General features: G+C 48.6%; 1 protein-coding gene across 1 annotated transcript in view; it reads left to right on the top strand.

Moving 5' to 3' along the window:
* The window catches only part of Col4a1 (collagen type IV alpha 1 chain), a 130,159-nt gene that overhangs the window by 597 nt on the left and 111,477 nt on the right, over window positions 1–18,085 (top strand). The gene's annotated exons all lie outside the window — the stretch shown is intronic.

Raw genomic sequence — 18,085 nt, 5'->3', positions numbered from 1 at the left:
TCACCTGCCCTGGGTGCTCGAGGGGGTTGGGGGCTGGCTGGAAGGGTGGACACGCGCACCCCATGCTGCTCAGAGCCCCACACGAGTGTAGGGCTCTGAATCGCTTTGGGCGTGTTTCTCGCTGTTTGGAGACTCTGGTGGTTGAGGCTGACCAGCTCTGGGCCGCTTGCCTGGAAACAGCTGTCTCTTTGCTTTCCCACGACTTTTGTGTAGCTTAAGGCACACTGAGAACTGAGATGGGCTCTCCGGGTACATGAGCTTGAAAGTGACCATCCTGGACTGGCCGCCTTCTGTTAGTATGTGTTTTAAAACTATAACCATATTTGTATTTGAGTGTGAAACTAAAGTGAAACTCCATCTCATTGTTTCATGCACAAATTGTTTGCTTAGTTTTCATTTCCTTTGGTTATGTGCTTGCCCAGAAAGGCTCTGGAGATCCATTTGCAGTCAGGCTCTGGACCCACTGCTGTTCTTTCCCTTTTCCCTTCCCCTCCAGAGAATAGAGCTTCAGCTGCTAGTGTCACAGCCCAGCAGTCCCAGAGGCCAGAGGTGTGGCCTCTAAGCACATTTTGATTTTTTTCCCCTCAAATGCTAAAAATGGTTTTGCTACTTGCCAGATTTCTCACACTTACTTTTTTTAGTCTTAGCTTTTCTTAGGCTTGCCACTGGGTTTGTCCTTTTAAGATTTCAGTTCTTTTTTGAGAGAATGATATTCAATAACTCCACTGTGTTTAAGTTATTAACTGTTACATACTAGAATAATCTGGAAATGTATGCAGCGTCTCTTAACTGTGAGCTTGCCTCTGCCCCGGCAGCTCCTTCATTGGATACCGAGAGCTCTATGATTACATCAGCAGTTAACTTCAGATTGTTCTCCCGCCCCTGGTCTCGCCCTGCGCCATAGCCAGCTGTTTAAACACCCTTCTGTAATGATGACAAAAATACCTTCAAGAGTGGGCTCAAGAATCCTTTATTTTGGTTTAGAAATATTGACCAATAGATTTAACACTTCTAAGACAAGATTGGTAGGCCCAATGGCAAGGAAAATCAGGGAATGTTCTCTGTTGGGAAATATGAACCACTGTTTGGGTTTAGATTTTCTGATTGACAGTGTTAGCAAAGCAAAGCTAATTGTGAGAGCTAGCTTTTTAGACATCTAGGACCTTAAAAGGAATGAAGCACTCACTCAAACTCCTCTTCTTACCTGAAAAATCAAACTCAATGTTGAGTTTGGGATTATTTTACTTCCCTTTAGGTATTCTGTAACGGCTAAGTGCATTCCTGGCCCTTAGCTTCGCTCCATTCCTTAAGGTATCATAGGCTGTCTCAGGAAACCTTGCATGTGGTCGTTCCTGTCACCGGTAACCTCCAAGATATTGTCACTACACTGTATTTTTTCCTGGCTGAATTAGAGAAAAGTGATTAACATGCGAATTATCATAAACTTAAGGGTTTACAAGAAAATCCATTTAAAAATAATATCTTGCAGTTTTAAAATCCATTTCCCTCTTCATGCCATCAATAACATTTTACTTACCTCCTTACAAAAACAGCCATCAGATGTACCAAAGTGTTGAAATAATGACTATATTAATCCAAGCAAAATATAACTTAAAATATGATTTGAATGAAAAGATGGTGTGAATTTGTCACATCCTAACTCAGAAGCCAGCAGACATGCCTCTTGCTTGGATCTCCTGCTTCTTTGGTGTCTGAGTCCCTCCTCGCCTGCATTTGCAGCACCTACTGTGTGCCAGGCTGAGGGGTGCTTTAATTTCTTGGGTGAGAGACTATTTGATTTGCATCTGACCCTGTGTGCTGTGATCACACTGTTCCTTTACTTGTGGATGGATTTTCAAATTATTGATTTTACCTCCCACTACACTCCCACTCCTCTTTTCCCCTCTTAGGCAAGAGAGGAGGAATAGGGCTTAGGCCCCCAGAGTTCTGACCATGAGTACCTCTGCTCTGGTCATGCAGGTGTCCTGAGTTGAATGAGCCTCCCTTCTGCAGCCTCCAGCCTCCCTTCCGACTGGTTCTGGGTGATCCATCTTAATAAATTATTTCTAGGAATAAGAAATGTGAACTTTCCCTAAGTGTATTGGTGGCTGCCCAGCAATCTTATCACCTCCTGACCGTTAGTCAGCACTCCTGGGACCAAGTGACCCAGAGCTCAAACAAGTGAGATTTGATTCCCCTGCAAGAATGGACCAGGGGAATGTGGCTGAGAGGAGGAGCTGGGCCTCCAAGGAGTCCCAACAACAGTGTGTGGAGCACGCCAGCTCTTGTGCTTTCTGTGTGTGGCAGGGGACCAGGCACAGGGAGGCCTAGGAGCCCCAGCAGAAATGATAATGTCCATCAGCCCTGTGTCTGTCAGATTGGGCTCTTGCATGGCTAGTGATGCTACAGATTAGTCACAGGTATGCAGAATGAGTGTGCTTAGGGACAAGAAGAGCCTAAATTTCATGCTTTTATTAAGCAGGTGATTGGGGGACTCTTTGAATCCTATGTCTCAGTTTCTCTGGAAGACCCACACCTTCCTCTCACAAACCTACCCATTCTTCCCTTACTCCACACATGCATCTGGAACTCTGCTGGACTTCTGTCCAGAGTTCCAGATGCATATGTGGAGTGACACCCTGTCTCTTCACCATGAAAGCCACACACTGGTGAGAAATACTGAGAAAGAGACAGAAAAATAGAATCCAGGTTGGTCAAGGCTACGATCAAGGGAAACCAAGAGCATAGGAGTACCAGCTTTGGGAGTCCACAGCGGCTTCCAGGAGGACACCCCACCTCTGAAATAAGTGGAAGAAGTAGGAGCAGCATATTGTTTTTGCCTGTGCTATCATGGTGTATCCTTTGCACAAGGCATAATTCTTCCTATCCCCTCTCAAGCGTAAGGGTCTTTGTATTGAATGAGGACCTTAAATTCCCTACTTAGAGATACCAGAAGCCATTGTTTCTATTGTAAGCAATCTGGGTGGCTGACTTTTGATCTCAGAGGGACAGAGAGAAGTGGAGGGCAAGGTCCAAGAGAAGGGTGAGATGAGGGAGTGCCTAGCTCCAACGTCTGTCTCTTCTCTCCAGGGGGCAGGGGCATTGGGGAAGTTAAATATGGATGACTGACTCTAGGCAGGAGTGCCTGTAGGAACTGACCCAGAAAACCTCCCCTCACTGGGGCAAGGACACGAGGGAATTCATAAAACCCTGCATTATTCATTAACAAGAATGTCGGCACATTTCTGGAAACTGTAAAGATGGCCTTAACGAGTTTGGTTACTTAGTGAAGAGCTGGCAAATATTCTGCATAGAAATGGAGCCCACAGATGATGCTATGGGACAAATCCTTGTAGATACTGGGTGGACATCAAGAATGGAAAATATCACAACCTTTGTTTGGGCGAATTACCACTAGACAACAATTAACCTAATGAAAGTGTCTCTCACAGGCTTGGTATTTTGAGCTCTTGGGATACAGTAAGCAAAAGCAACAATAGAATGCCTAAAATAATATCATTAGAGCATTGTTCTTCCTGCTATTATTAAACAGCCACTAAAAAAAATGTAGCTGTGGAACAATAGAAAGACGTATTCCTACTGTTCTTGTGCATACAATGCAAAGGATTAGAAACCCGAGTGTGTTTTCATTGGGAATTCTTTGAGGTGTTGAATGCTGCAGGCATTACTCTGGTTAATATTTCTCAGTTGGGCACACAGGGGGCCGTTCCATCCTGAGCTCCCTCCATTGTTCTCTTAGGGAGTCTATCCTAGTTTTCTCTCTGTTCCTCTGTGACCTTTTTTCTCCCTAAGCCCTGCAGTGGGTGTGCCTTTGTTCTCCACATTCTCTCCCCGGATTCCTGTCATCCCTGGAAAGGTGACGCCACCTGCCTTCTTGAATCCACAGTCGGATGATGTCTTCCTGTTGCCAGGGACACTACACCTCAGCTGTCCTGCCCTGATCACAAACTTAGCCAGGTGTTCTGCCTTCTCACCCAGGTGGGTGACCTCACGCCTTTGTGATCTTGGTCGTCCATGGCACCTTCTGTTTCCTGATGTTGAGCCCAGAGACCATGGCTGTTCCTGGAGGCCCCGGTTCCCCCTTTTCTAACCCCCAAGTCTCCTCAGTCACAAAGCCCCCACTACTTCCTAAGTGCTTCCAGGAGCCAGCCTGGACTTCTCTTCCTGTGGCTCTGAGCCCACTGCAGGTCTCCTTGCTGTGCAGGATCGACACCAGCCCTCCTGCCTGCCCCCTCCCAGCCTCGCCTCTCCAGCACGCTCTTCCTGCAGACATCCAGCCTGCGCTTCCTGGACCTCACCATGGCCACCTTGGCTTTGCATTCCCTCCACAATGAGGATCCATCTAATTATGTGGCCTGCGGCTCATGTCTCCCAACAGGTGACTTGGGTGACTGTCAGGAAGGATTCTCTGTGCTCCATGGAAGCCACTGTTTTCTCCCTGTTCCCTCACCTCGCTCCTTTCTCTTGTCTTGCTGGGATTCTCCTGAGTCTCTTAGGGCAGATCTCTGCCCCATCCTCACCACTTGCCTCTAAAATCAGGCTTGTGAGGGAGAATATTAAGTGTCTGGATTTTTAAAAATCCAGCTTAAATTTGAACCCTTGCTCTGCCACCCAGAAGCAGTGTAAGCTCTTTGAGCCTCGGGTCCCTAATACACAGAACGTGGATGACCGCGATGTCGGTGGATTGCAACAGGCTTCTGCCCCTGAGTGAGCAGGCACTGGGGAGAGGCCGATTGCTGCTGCTGCCACGTGGCTGGTGTGGCTTTGTCTTAGGTGGGTTGGTTCTGACACCCCTGCCAATTACGAGACACTTGTGGACGTATTTTTTTTTTGTAACCCCCTGACTGTGTCTGGGAGAGGGCCTGGTCCATAGGAGGAGATCATGAATTAATTACTCATAATTGGTTCTGATGTTTTTGCTCCCATTAGCATCGGATCCCCTGGGGAGCCCGGTGGAGCTGCCTGCTGGCTCATGGAAATTATGCTCCATCGTCCATCCCTGAGGTATTAACAGAGAATGCAGGGAGGATAATGCCATGTGAAGGTGTTTCCCCTGAAATTAGAATTTGGAGCAGATATTTCACCCCAGACTAAACATGAGTTGGAAATATACACAGTGCTGGGCTCTTTCTGTAAACAGTTTATTCCATGGCTTAGTAATATTCTTTGTAGAAGTTTGGTTTTCCATCGCATGCACACTATGAGAACACTTTGTTATCTGAGTTGTGCTCACTTGATTTGTGGTAAGGTAGAAGATATGCAGATGTCCAAATAGGACAAAAGAAATATCTTACTGACATGGGCTTTGATGTATCTGTTGGTTGTATCAACAGACAAAGGGGTGTGATCAACCTTCTTATCTTCTATTCTTGGAATTGCTTTTATTTCTTAATTTTTTTTTGTAGTTGTAGATGGACAGCATGCCTTTATTTTATTCATTTTTTTTTCATGTGGTGCTGAGGATTGAACCCAGGGCCTCAGTGGTCTTAATGAGTTTGGTTATTTAGTGAAGAGCTGGCAAGTGCCAGGCGAGTGCTCTGCCATTGAACTACAGCCCCTACATGCCCTGTAAGTGTATTTTTGACATTTCTTGTTCTTAAGTAACAGCAACAGACACTGGCTATGAGTTGGAAGAACCAGTTGCTCTATTCCCAGGTCATCAAATGCACAATGAGCTGTTTATTACCCATTCATGGAAAGGTTAGCTGAGTGGCATGAACATCATCTAATCAGCAGAACATCTGGAGACACAATATCTAGTTGACACTTGATTAAAATTATTTGAAATCTTTGTCGAGTTTCTACTTTAGAAAATAAAGATACTCCTGTACCTAAAGCAAACCCCAGTGTTTCAAGTTGTAACTCAATGTATCAAAAGCTATTTCCACAAACTTTTGCCTGCAGTGCCTCCCATCTTAGGGGTGATGAACATTGGGAGATGGTGACAGGTGGCCAGCTCTGTCTTCACTTCAGAAGGAAAGAGCACCCCTGGCACTCATCCTTTAGCACATGGGGCATTTTGAAGGTTCTAGGTCTGTATTTGTTTCCTGTTAGAGCATGTTACAGATATGCCTGGGGATAACTATTTCAGTATTTTTTCTTTCTTTAAAATTTTTTTTTTTAGTTGTAGATGGACACAATACTTTTATTTTATTTATTTAATGTGGTGCTGAGGATCAAACCCAGTACCTCATGCGTGCTAGGCAAGTGCTCTACCACTGAGCCAAAACCCAGCTCTCTTTATTTTCTTAAAGAAATAATATATGATTTAATTGGTGGAAGATTTGGTTATTGGAACTTTAGATGTACTTCATAAAGTAGCTGTATTATTTTTATAATATAAAAAAATCAAAGTTTATTTTAAAATTTATGATTCTCCTTTTATGTAACCAGTGACTTATTTTTGAGAATAAGAGCACATCATCCAAGAGCATCAGCTTTAAAAATGTCATTTTTAAACACAAGCAGTTCTTTTTTCCTAATTAGCTTTAATTTTTGAATTGCACTTTGAAAGTTTTAATGTCACAGAATCACTACTGAGCTGAGTGCAACGTATGTGCTAGCATCAAACTGTTCTTGCTTTAGAACTCGATTTAAGGTGAATTAGTATCATTATTACTAAAATACACAAGGTTTTATTAGGTAAAAAGGTCACAGAACTGATAGTTTGGTGCATTTTTTGTAATGTCCATTTGGAAAATACTTAACTTGGGGATCTTAACTTGAGGTCATTGTTTTGTCAGAGGAGAGGGTTCATCTTAATCCCAAGGACCCAAGATTAGTTAGACAAAAGAAAATCCTATTTTTCTAAGGATGGGAATTAAAGGATCAGATGCACACGTGCAATTTTGGATGGACAATGGCAGCCTGAGGACACACCTGGAGGAGGGTCCAAGGACATGCTTGCCTGCACAAGGTGACTGTCCCTGGCCTCCTCTTGTGTGAGGTACATGATGCTGTTTAGGAGGAGCAAAGGTGTTCATGTTTGTAAAGCTTTTGTAAAGTGCTTGCCTTGTGCTGGACACTATTCTGTTATGTGAAAAGTGACCCCTGAGAAATCAACAGCAGAGTGATGGTATTATTGAGGTACCTGGGGCTAACGTCGGCCGCTGGAGGAGCACAACACACCCAGGGCTTGGCACACAGCTCCAGGGGCCTGGGGTGCACCTGAGAATATGCATCTGCAAGGGCATGCTGGTGCTGCTGGTCTGGAGACCACAGGTCCTGCTGTCTCACCACTTCACATGGGTGGCAGTGCACAGCCCCACCTGGAGGCAGCCATCCTTCCGGGGCCCTGGCTTGCCCTCCAGTTGAGGCCAAGTGTTGCATGTTCAATGACCCTTAATTCTCAGTTTCTCTACTGTCATTGCTATTGCCAACAATTCCAGTTCTAGCTGTGGGATGCACTGGGTGGGGTGGGGGGTTAAAGGAGAGAAGAAGTCTCAGAAGCCCATATGTGGTGTATCAAGAAGTGGATGCTGGGCAGGTAATTTGTCCGGGTTCCCTGGGAGCCTTCCTCCTCATCAGGAAAGGGCAGTGTGGTTTCGCATGCCCCCTCTACCTCAAGTCTGGGTTCTGCCATCTGCAGGGGCCGTGGCTTCAGGCGCTTGCCCCGGCTGAGGTTGGCTCAGGGCGTCTGGGGTGGAGACTGGCCAAGGGCGGAGCCACAGCACCCACCCCACCACCTCAGCCTCTGCCCCTCTGCTCCCCCTTGAGAAGTTTCTGCTTTGTCTCTCATGACACCAAATCCATTTCCTGGAGATTAAAGACCATTTGGGGTTAGTGGTTTAAAGTAACTCTAAATTTTGGTCAGGAAATGGTTTATAAAATTAAGATAATGTTGCCAAAGTAGGAAAGTGGGTCAGGGTGGGGAAAATACTGTCCATAGCATGGTTCTGGATCAGATGTATTGTTATAAATAATTGATAATATTCACCGATAAGCAGGGGACGGCCTTTTTAGTTTTGTGGGACATGAATTGGGCTGTTTTCTTGACTTGTCCCTTATTCAGAGCTTATCTTTAACAAATATTTTTGCATATAAACAGCATGCAAACACCAGCTGGTTTTTATCAATTTGTTAAAGCAAGTCTGACCAAATAGCCATTAGGTGCCTTGATAATAATTAGATTTTCCTTTCCCAGATACTTGAAAATAGCTAGATTGTATTTCTTTATTCTGGAATTCGGACTCCTAATACTTTAACAAAATAATAATTTTAAATTATTTATTGTTGACTTTAGATGTTTTTTCTCTTCTCTCATGGAGGTTATCATCCGTGAATGTGAGATATGTGTTTTTTCCTCTTGATTAAATCATTTATGACATACATAACTTTGGGCATTGTTTTAGGCTAGCAGCCAAATTTGTAACCAAAGCCCCCCACCTTCTTCCATCAGTGAAAATAAAACAACTAAGGCTAAGAATTGCTAAAAACACCAATGCAAGGGAATAGGCTTCGAGCTCAGAGTCTTCTGGCATTTAAAATTTGTCCAGTATGTGTGTCGACTTTCCTTCTGGGTTGGAAAATGTGCAGGTGGGTGGAATGGCTCCTGTACTTTGAATTTGGATAAACGCCCAAGTTAAAGTCAGAATGATTTTAATAATGGACTGATAGATGTTATGCTGTGTTGACAAAGTGACACTTGAGCCATTTTCTTTTGACCCCCGAAGTTTTTCAGTTAGGTTTCAGAATCTAGAAAGAGGATCATTCAGTTGTAAACTCTGGAGCCAGAGGAGATGGGGTTAATTCTTGATTTACCAGCAAGTGAAGTTTGACCACCTCTTAACCAGTCCATGCCTCAGTTTACCCATCTGTAAAATAGAGGTGATAATGCATTTTGTGACAGAATTGCTGCCAAGGCAGCACACGGTGGTGATGCTGGTGAAGCTTTTACGTGGCCTCCGTGTCACTGTCATTTCTGAATTCACGGTCCTAGTTTTGATTTTCACATGTAAGTTAAACTAGGAAGACTGAAAAATTATTACTAGTATTTTTATCACCACTCCATGCTTGAAAACAAGAAAAGCTTCTCTGGTAACTGATTAAATAATGAGATCATAATGGTATTCACACACACAATTGAAAGTTTTTTTTGTTTGTTTGTTTTTGTTTTTTTAAAGAGAGAGAGAGTTTTTTTTTAATATTTATTTTTTAGTTTTCAGTGAACACAACATCTTTATTTTTTTTATTTGTATGTGGTGCTGAGGATTGAACCCAGCGCCCCATGCATGCCAGGCGAGCGCGCTACCGATTGAGCCTCATCCCCAGCCCAATTGAAAGTTTTTATGGCATAATTTTTGAGTTCTGTCCCCAAAGTATTCCAGGATGGAAAACTGGGCTTTGATCCAGGGTGAAAATAAAACCAATACAGCAAACTGGGGGCGGGGGTGTGGCTCCCTGGTTAGTAGTGAAGTCCTTGCCTGGCCTGTGTGGAGCCCTGGGTTCCATCCCCTGTGCCCCCCCCCCCCCAAAAAAAAAAAGCAAATGGAAATGCGGGGACCTTGGCCTTCCTGCCCCTAGTGGCAGCGGTCTGCCGTATCTTGGTCTGTGTTTTGCAGCTAGGCAGAAGGTGGCATCTCCTGTAGAGGTCTTCCTGATGGTGGCCTATGTGACAGGTCACAGTTGAGTAAGACGTGCAGAACGGCAACCCTGGAGTCTTTCCTCCTCGTCGTGGTTCACGGGGGCCGGCAGAGGGCCAGTCGCAGGCTGTGGAGGACTTGGTGAGAGCACAGGGAGGCACGGGAGGCCCGCATGGCCGTGCTCCCTGTGCTGAAATCCCAGAAGGTGCTTCCAGCCACTAGAGCTTTTGCTGCTGGCCGTCTCAGAGCCAGCTTGGGTTGAGGACCAAAAGACACTTAGTAGGAGAGTGGAAGAGGGAAACCTCGGGGCGTCTTGAAAAGCCCCCAGGTGGGACAGTCCCAAGCCACTGCACAGCTGCTCTCGCTGTGAAGTCGTTGGTGCCTGTCTCAGGGAAACGAGTGGCACCTGAGTCTTGTTTCACTGAAGTACCGTTTATGGGATGTTACAGCTTTTATTCATTGAGCATATTCAGTGAACATAGCTGTGATTGAACCTCATGAGGTGAGATTTTACAATCTGTGTGAACATAGGTGCATTGTGTGTCTGTACCGTGTGTGTGTGTGTGTGTGTGTGTGTGTGTATGTGAATGAATGCTACTCATTCGGGCTTGCAGTCAACAGTGCACACCTGCTCTGTGCCAGGCACTATTGCAGGCTTTGGAGCAGACAGGTAAGAAGAGCTGCCCTTAATGGTTATTTATGGAATTAACATCAACACTCTCTGCCTTTCATCAGGCTCCACCAGAAGTCTGAAGGTGGCCCCCTTTGCTGACTCACCCACTCAGCTTTGCTAAAACAGCTGTAGATGTAAGAAGAGAACCAAAGTCCTCCCTGGGAGGTAGAACCTACTGTGTGCTAAAGTACGTCTCTGAGACCAATGGACATTCAGAGGGGCTCCACTTGATGGAAGTTTTGAAGTGTCTCTAGAGTAGGAAATGGGTTAGCTCAGTTCTCCACCCTGCCTTGGGAGTTAAGCAGAGCCACTTATGGGAAAGCTACCAGCCATCAGATGTGGAAATGCCAGATGTAGGCATGGGAGAAGCCCTTAAAAACACAAATGGGTTCTGGTGATGACAGTGTGTGTCACAACAATAGTGATGCAAGAATATTGTCCTTTGCCTTAAAATTGCATTTGTCTCTGGACAAGCCAGCAGGACCTGGTAAGAGCTGGAGGCATACAGTGAGGAAGGGGCTTGCTGTAGTCATTGGCAGGGACATGTCCTGGGGCCTCCAGCTACAAAGGACACCATGTCTTATACCTTGCTGAGTAGTTGTGAGCCCATGGCTTTGCGTGGCTGCTCTGTAAAGCTCGTCCCTAGCTCATCATTGGCTGCACTCAGAGGTGCCCTGCCACCATGGCAGACAGGCAGGCCCTTGGCTGCAACTTCCACAACCTGGTGAAACTGGAGTCTCCTTGCAGGGATGGAGGTGTCCCAGGCTTCCTGGGCAAAGGAAATCTAATTTGTGAGTTAGGACAGCCAGAAACACAAGACCTATTGCTATGAAAATGCCGTTTAAACAAGAAAACACAGGTCAAAGTTCTTGGCAAAATGTGTGGCACATTTTGTACAGTGGGCCGTACTCAAACCTTATCACCCTGCAACTGCGAAGCTGTTAATAAGAGGAAATGATACAAATGCATTACACTACAGGGCCTTTAGTGGGAAATATTTATTAGAATGATTCTTTGCTTGGTTTCTTAATTGGAATGTCTCTTCTTAAAGTGTCACAGAGCAAGGAAGAGGTAAGATCCACTGATATTCCTATGTCTGCGCAACATCTTCAGAAACTCAGCATGAGTTGGTACTGTGCCATGTCACAGCAGAATCTCCTGTGACCTGTGTCAGAACGAAAGTGATTGACAGGCTATTGGCACACCACGCCAACCGTGTAATACACCTTGTTCTGGTGGGGCACAGTATGCGCCTGTGTGATGAGAAAGAGTGGCATTAACGTGAAAGCTATGCTTGGCAGAGGAACAGAACCTAACTTAACTCCCAAGCTATTCTTAATAGCTTTTCAGGTTGGAGCAGTTACCGCCAGCTTGTACCTTTGACCTGTCGTCCCCAGAGTCACAGACACATGTGAGAGCCATCAACTTCAATGGCCAGAGATCGTGCAGAGCAGGCCTCCTCTGCAACCGTCCACACACCTTGGGTCCCATCTGCCCAAGTGTTGGACTTTGCTGATCTGTGTGGCGGGCCACAACCCTTCTCCATGGTGGCACTGCTGGGTGGACGTGCATTTGTGGATGACCTTGAGTGTCACCAGTTGAAGGAGGGGCTGCAAATACTTTAGGAGACACTGGTGGGAACTGAGAGTTTTTAATAGCAGCCAGTTTCCTTCTCACCATCCCAGATCCCTTTGAGTCTAAGGTGGGCCTTTAGTTCTGGAAAGGTTTGCCCCACTTTGTTTGCTGGTAACAACCCTGGGTATGCCAGCCTCTCACTCATCTTCTGCTTGGAGACAACTGTCCTGGTGGCCACCGCCCTCCCTGCCTACCTGCCAGTGGCCACCCTCTCGGTGCCTGTCCTTCTTCCAACCTGGGGTCTTGTAGGCAGCAGAGGGAGCCTTTTTGGGGGACTGTGTGGGAGAAAAGCAGGCAGTGGATCAAGCCAATTTCCAGGCTGGGTCTTCCTGACATTGGTCCCTGCTTCTCTTTCTGTTTAAAATAAATTAAACACAAAAGGGAAGGGGTACTTTAACTCACATGTCTGTAGTCCTAAGGGATCCTAGATGATTACAAGTTCAAAGCCAGCATCTACAACTTAGCGAGGCCCTAAGCAACTTAACAAGACGCTGTCTCAAAAAATAAAAAATACTGGGGGATGTAGTTCAGTGATTAAGTGCCCCTGGGTTCAATCCCCAGTACCAAAAAAAAAAAAAAAAAAATAGTGGAAGACACTTTATCATTTAATAAAAATTACTATTATTTATTATTATTTAATAAATTACCCCCCAATTAGAATGATAGGATGAGTCAGTGAATCATGGTCCACTCTGGACCACATCATGGCTTCTCTTCTCCAGTGGGCTCAGGAATACTTGAAATCATGCAGATTTTAATGAGCCTGGGCACAGAGCATGTTTAAGGAGGCCACATGTGAGGTTTTTTTACATGCACAAAGGGGTGGGTGCCACCAACCTATGGTCTGGAGGGATTTGGTAGAGGATTGCTATAGAAGATCCGTTGAAATAGACAAAGGCCCCTGAACTTGGCAGTGGATGGGGGAGAGCTCACTTGGATGCTGTCTCGGAAGCACTAGGCAGGCAGGATGCTGGCCCTGCTGAGGGTTCTGGGCAAGTCCCTGGTCAAGGAAGACAGTTTTGGCAAGCATTAACCGTATTGTCTGTACAAAATGTTGTTCGCTTATCTCGTTTCCTGGATCCTCTGATGGCCTGTGCACGTGTGCAGATCCCGTCTACCCAGTTGCACTTCACTTTCTGTCTCTGGGCCTTCCCAGTCGAGCCCAGTGCAGGGGCACCGTGGCCCAGAACAGATGCTCAGCCAGTGTTCGTGATTGACCAAGCGGTGGCCAAGGCCATGCTAGGAAGTTGAAATTCAGAGATGAATGTCTCATTTGTATTTCTGCAGAAGGCAGAATTGTGTAATTAAAAGCTCAGTTCAGAGCTCTTCAAGTGGGAGAAAAGAGGAAGAATCCTTTCAGAAAATCACCTGGTGCTAGGAGAAGTGCCCCATGATAACAGGTAGCAGGTTTCAGAGAGCGCGCCTCGGCTGTTCGGTGCCCCCAGGGAGGCGTCCTGCACTGATGTAAGGTCTGTGCTCCACCGTGCACTTGGGCAGAGCAGCAGTCCTCTGCGAAGCCCAGTCCTTCCCACACAGTCCTCATGAAGTGGGAAGGTGACTGTGGGAGGGTGGCCTCTCTGACAGGTCTGCCTGTGACCTCGGGAGGTCGCTGACTCCGCGGTGCCTGCACTCCCAGAAGTGTCCTGATCCGTATGGTGACCTACAGGGCGGCCAGTGAGGAGGGGACTGCGTAACTAATGCTTTCCACCCATTTCTACTGAGCCTCAGAGAACAAGAGCTGAAGGAATGAGAAGATAGAACCAAAGGTTGGGAGACTTTGCTTTATGATGTCCAACTGCTCATGAAGACAGGTGGCTTTGAACCAGAGCAGCCACTTGGCCTCCGCGTGGCCTCTGGGGGAGCACTAGGTGTGAGGAGAGTGGTGTTAACCAGAGGCTGCCACTCGGATTCCTGGACAGGAGAGCTCAGAGCCGGCCCTGGTCCTCAGAGGCCACCAGGGCGTCTCCAGCTCTGTGCAGGTGCTCCAGGCCGAGGTGGCCTCCCCTTCCCACTGTGTCCCTGCTGTCTGTGCTTGTCCCAGTGCACAGAGCCCTGTTCCTGGGACAGCTTAGTTACCCTCAGCTGCTGCCTCCGCCCGCTGACCCTTGCCATCCATCACGGACCACCCCAGCCTAGGAGACCAAGGTCACTGGCAGGCTGAACCAGAAGGTGATGCCAAGAGCCAGACCAAAACAAAAACCCAGAAGAACAACAACGTGGGGTGGAGAGTCCGGTCTGGTGGAACCTGCATCAGAGATGAGGGTTTTGAGGTGTGGACAGGTCAAGGCACCCGGTGGCTCTAGGAGTGGACTGTGGGGGTGTGAATAGTGCAGAGGGGACAGGTACAGCTGCTTCTAGAAATGTTCCTGTGGTGGTTTGGGAGAATGGAGCCCAAGGGGAAGAGGAGTGAGGCAGAACAGCAGCCTGTGGAGGGAGGACTGGGGCAGGCTGCCTTTTAAGGGCATCTTGAGTGCTGTGTGCACATGTTGTGGGGCGCTAGATGTCCTGATTAAGAGGGTAAATCATAGAAGAAACGAAGCCTTAGACACAAACTTTAAACAGTGCAATGACATTTTGATGATGAAAATGCTGCATAGATTGTGTTCCCTCCGGGAAGCTGGAAAATTGGAATTCCAAGAGCTGCTCCATTTGGAGTTCTCAGCTCGTGTGTGCATGCAGGGTAAGCGCATACTGCAAGACCGAAAAACAAACTCCAGAAGGCCTTCAACAGGCTTTCAGAGAGAGAGAAAAAAACATAAAACCTACACAACAGCATGTGAAAATTGCTGACCACAAAACAGGGCTCTTCTGTTTAGAGCAACATCAAATCACCTGCTAATGGAAACAAACTCTTGCAGATGTGTGTCCAGCATGGTTGCCAGGGGGCCAGCCCTCACTCCACATACCACTCTTCAAGGTTGGACCTCCTATATTATTTTGGGGGGCCTCAGAGCCAACCTGCTTGTCTTCCTGGAGGATGTGGAACAGAAGGACCACTTCCCTGGCCTCTGTGGCCTCGTTCGCCTTGTGGAGAACACGCTTCCCCTGAAAGGGGAAGGCTGACGCTGTGGCTGCAGCAGCTGACCTGTGAGGAGCCGCGGTGGCTCTTGGGCGTCTCACAGCCCTGGGTTTCCACCTAGATGAAGCCTGAGACGTTAGTCTTTGGCCCCCAAAGATGCCTGTGGGTGTCCTCCACGTGGCTGTAGTCTTGCGTCCTGAACACATACATTAACGGCTGACGTGGCTTGAGGGTCCACATACTCCATTTGCCATTCAGCTGCGACTCCATTTGCCATTCAGCTGCGACTCTGCTTTGGATGATCGCATCAGTCATCTTTGGTGAACAAACATTGAGAACAGACTAAAATCGGTGCACCTGAGACCTGTAGCAGCTTTGTGGAAATACAGACCAAGAAAGTGGCCGATGGGTGTGTCCAGGGCCTGGTGGTGCAGGGGAAGGCCAGGGAGGGGCGGGGCCCAGGCAAAGGAGAAGGGGAATGCGGTGGTGCTGGGCCTCTCGCGTGGCCTGGGCAGTTCTGATGTCCAGCATGGCCATGCGGCCAGCCCGCCCTCCACTTCTGGGCCAGCCTGGGACCATTTGACTCTGGTTTTTGAGGTCAGAAACCCCTCCCCAGGCAGGACAACCAGGAGTCGTGGTTGGCCAGATGGAAAGGTGGGGAGAGGAGGGGCCGCTCTCCTCCAGCTCCCAGCCCACTCAGGAAATGCCCAGTACCAGGGTGTCCTCCGCCCCCCTTCCCTGGGCTCTGTGTCCCTCCCCACGCCTGGTGCCCTCGCGCACCTGCGCACAGGGGTCCAGGACTCACTCCCCTTTGCAGGCGGTCCCACTCTCAGGTTTTTCGTCACTCCTCTGGGGCTTTAGAGAGGTACCTGGAAGACAGGAGGGTGGCGAGCCTGTCGGTTAGGCTTCAGGTCCTCCAAGTTAGTGGACGCTCATTATTCCTTTCAAATGACACATTCTTGTGATTTTCCATTTTTGTCTGCCCAAAGAATGTGCAAAGACTGTAAGAAACCTTGGCCTGGCAGGTCCGCGGGTTGTGCTTGCCTGTGGTTAGGTGACCCTGGGGCTCGGGGGCCAGAGACAGATTCTGCTCATCTCCTGAGCCGTGGGCTCCCGCGGCCGTGCTCCAGCGTGGGTTTCGGGCCCCGTGGCTGTTCTGGGCCGCAGCCTCCCCAGGCCTTGGCTGCTCCTTTCCGAGGGGAAATGGAGCGGGGTCGTGGTTCCTCAAGGAAACTTTCCTCCTGGGGACATGGCTGTTGAGTTCGATGCGTGCTTCCTGCTGTAGGCAGCCCGCTGTGCCGCGGGGAAGCGTGTTTGCCTGTGTCCGGTTTTCAGCCTGTGTCCTTGAGCGCTGGTGAGCCAGCTCTTCCCAGGAAGGCCATCCCGGCCTGCGGCCCTGGGGTGCAGTCTGGGCTTCGCAGGGTGCTGGCTTTCTGCCCAAGTGATCGCTCACCACATCCAGCTCTTTGACCCCAGAGAAGAGTTCCGTGAACACAGTAAGAGAACCCAGGACACAAGTTTGCTTCGCTTTGTTCCATATTCCAATGGAAAATCCGAGCTGTGGCTCTGGCGGGCCTTCTTGTTTGGAGAGGAAACAGGGAACTTCACAGAGATAAGGTATTAATAGGCCTGGAAGTGCAGCAGACGTGGAGGGGGAATATTTAGGTCTGCAGCTGTGTGTAACAGTTTAGAGGAGGTGTCCATGTGGCTGGCCTTGGACTTTGAGGCGGGACCACGTGCTGTCTGGCTTTTTGCTGAGATGTCACAAGAGGCTAAAGGAATTCTGCTCCTATTGTTTAAAGTCTCCTATTGTTAAAAAAAGGGGGGGGGTCTCTTTTCCTGCAGACATGAAGCAGGGAACACTACCCACCTTTGTGGCCGTGGCCCCGTTCCTTGGCCTTCCAGCCCGTGTTCATACGGCGTGACCAGTGCCCTGCCTCCCTGGTGGGTGGCCTCTGAGGGAAGAAGGAGAGAAGACAAATAGCACCTCAGCCCCTTTCTCCACCCTCAGCCTATTTTTTCCAAAAGCCACTCCTGAATTTTCTGGAGTTTTGTGTTATTTCCAAACTCATTTTGAAGAAGAACTTTGAAGTCATGTTGCACATGCCAAAGTGCAGGAACACGGCCTGTTGCACCACAGAGGGCGGGTGTCGGTGGTGAGAGACAGAGTAGGAAACACTCCACCACGTGGACTTGGGGAAGTGCTGTCTGAGATGCTGCCGTCGGTCTTGCCCACGGGGGTTCTGCCGCTGTGCCCACACAGGGCCTGGTGGCCTGTTCTGTGCTTCCTGCAGCGTGGAGAGCCCAAGGCCCACAGAGCTGTACTTATGGCCTGTCCCCTTTCAGGTTTGGGAGCAGCTCTAGCTGACCTTAGCACCCCTAGAAGCCCAGGACTCTGGGGGCTGGGCAGTCCTGGGACGGGGGTTCTCTTGTCCCTGCGGGAGCCCATCCCAGTTGACTGTGACTGGCCTTTCCACTTTGTCCACACCCTCATTTCCTGGGGATGGTGCCTCCTCTGCCCAGGACGCACTTTCTGGAGTGACCATCTCTGCCTGTTTCCATCACTAATCTCTGTCCTTAACTGGCCATCTCCTCAACCCCATCCCTGAGAGGACCCCTGCCTGCAAGGGCTCTGCACCTGCCTGGGCTTGACCGCTCATGCTGGCTGTCTGGGGCAGAGTCCTCTCTGCCTCTGCCTCCTGCTGTCCTCCAGCCCTAGCCTCCCTGGGCTCCAGGTGGGTGCCTTCAGGTGGGTACCCAGACAGTTGCCTGCCCTATTGCAGCCCCAAGGTCCAGTTTCTCTCCAGTGGTGGGTGACCGTGCTGCAGTTGGCTTCCTCCCCTGCCCGTGTGATCAGGGCCTCAGGGACAAAAGCCTTCTCAGCTTTGTCTACCCTCTTGCTCTGTTGCTGTGTGTTCATTGGGGACTCTGGAAAGGAGCCTCCTCCTGATGGGCACCTGTGGGCCTCGACTTTTCCTTGAGGATGGGGACCATGTTGGCTCTAGGTTTTCCTTCCTGGCCATAGTACAGTGGCTGGCAGTGTGCACTGCTCCACTCATGTGGAAAAGAAACCTTAGGTGTGGTGGGGTGTTGCCTTCTCCTTCCAGCTGTTGGGGATGGTCATCTCCATCCATCCACGTGTGCCTGTCACCCTGA

Source organism: Marmota flaviventris, chromosome 4 (assembly GCF_047511675.1).
Source record: "Marmota flaviventris isolate mMarFla1 chromosome 4, mMarFla1.hap1, whole genome shotgun sequence".
In the NCBI taxonomy this organism is placed as follows: domain Eukaryota; kingdom Metazoa; phylum Chordata; class Mammalia; order Rodentia; family Sciuridae; genus Marmota; species Marmota flaviventris.
Note: the sequence above shows the minus strand (reverse complement) of the source record. Positions and strands in the feature narration are given on the sequence as shown.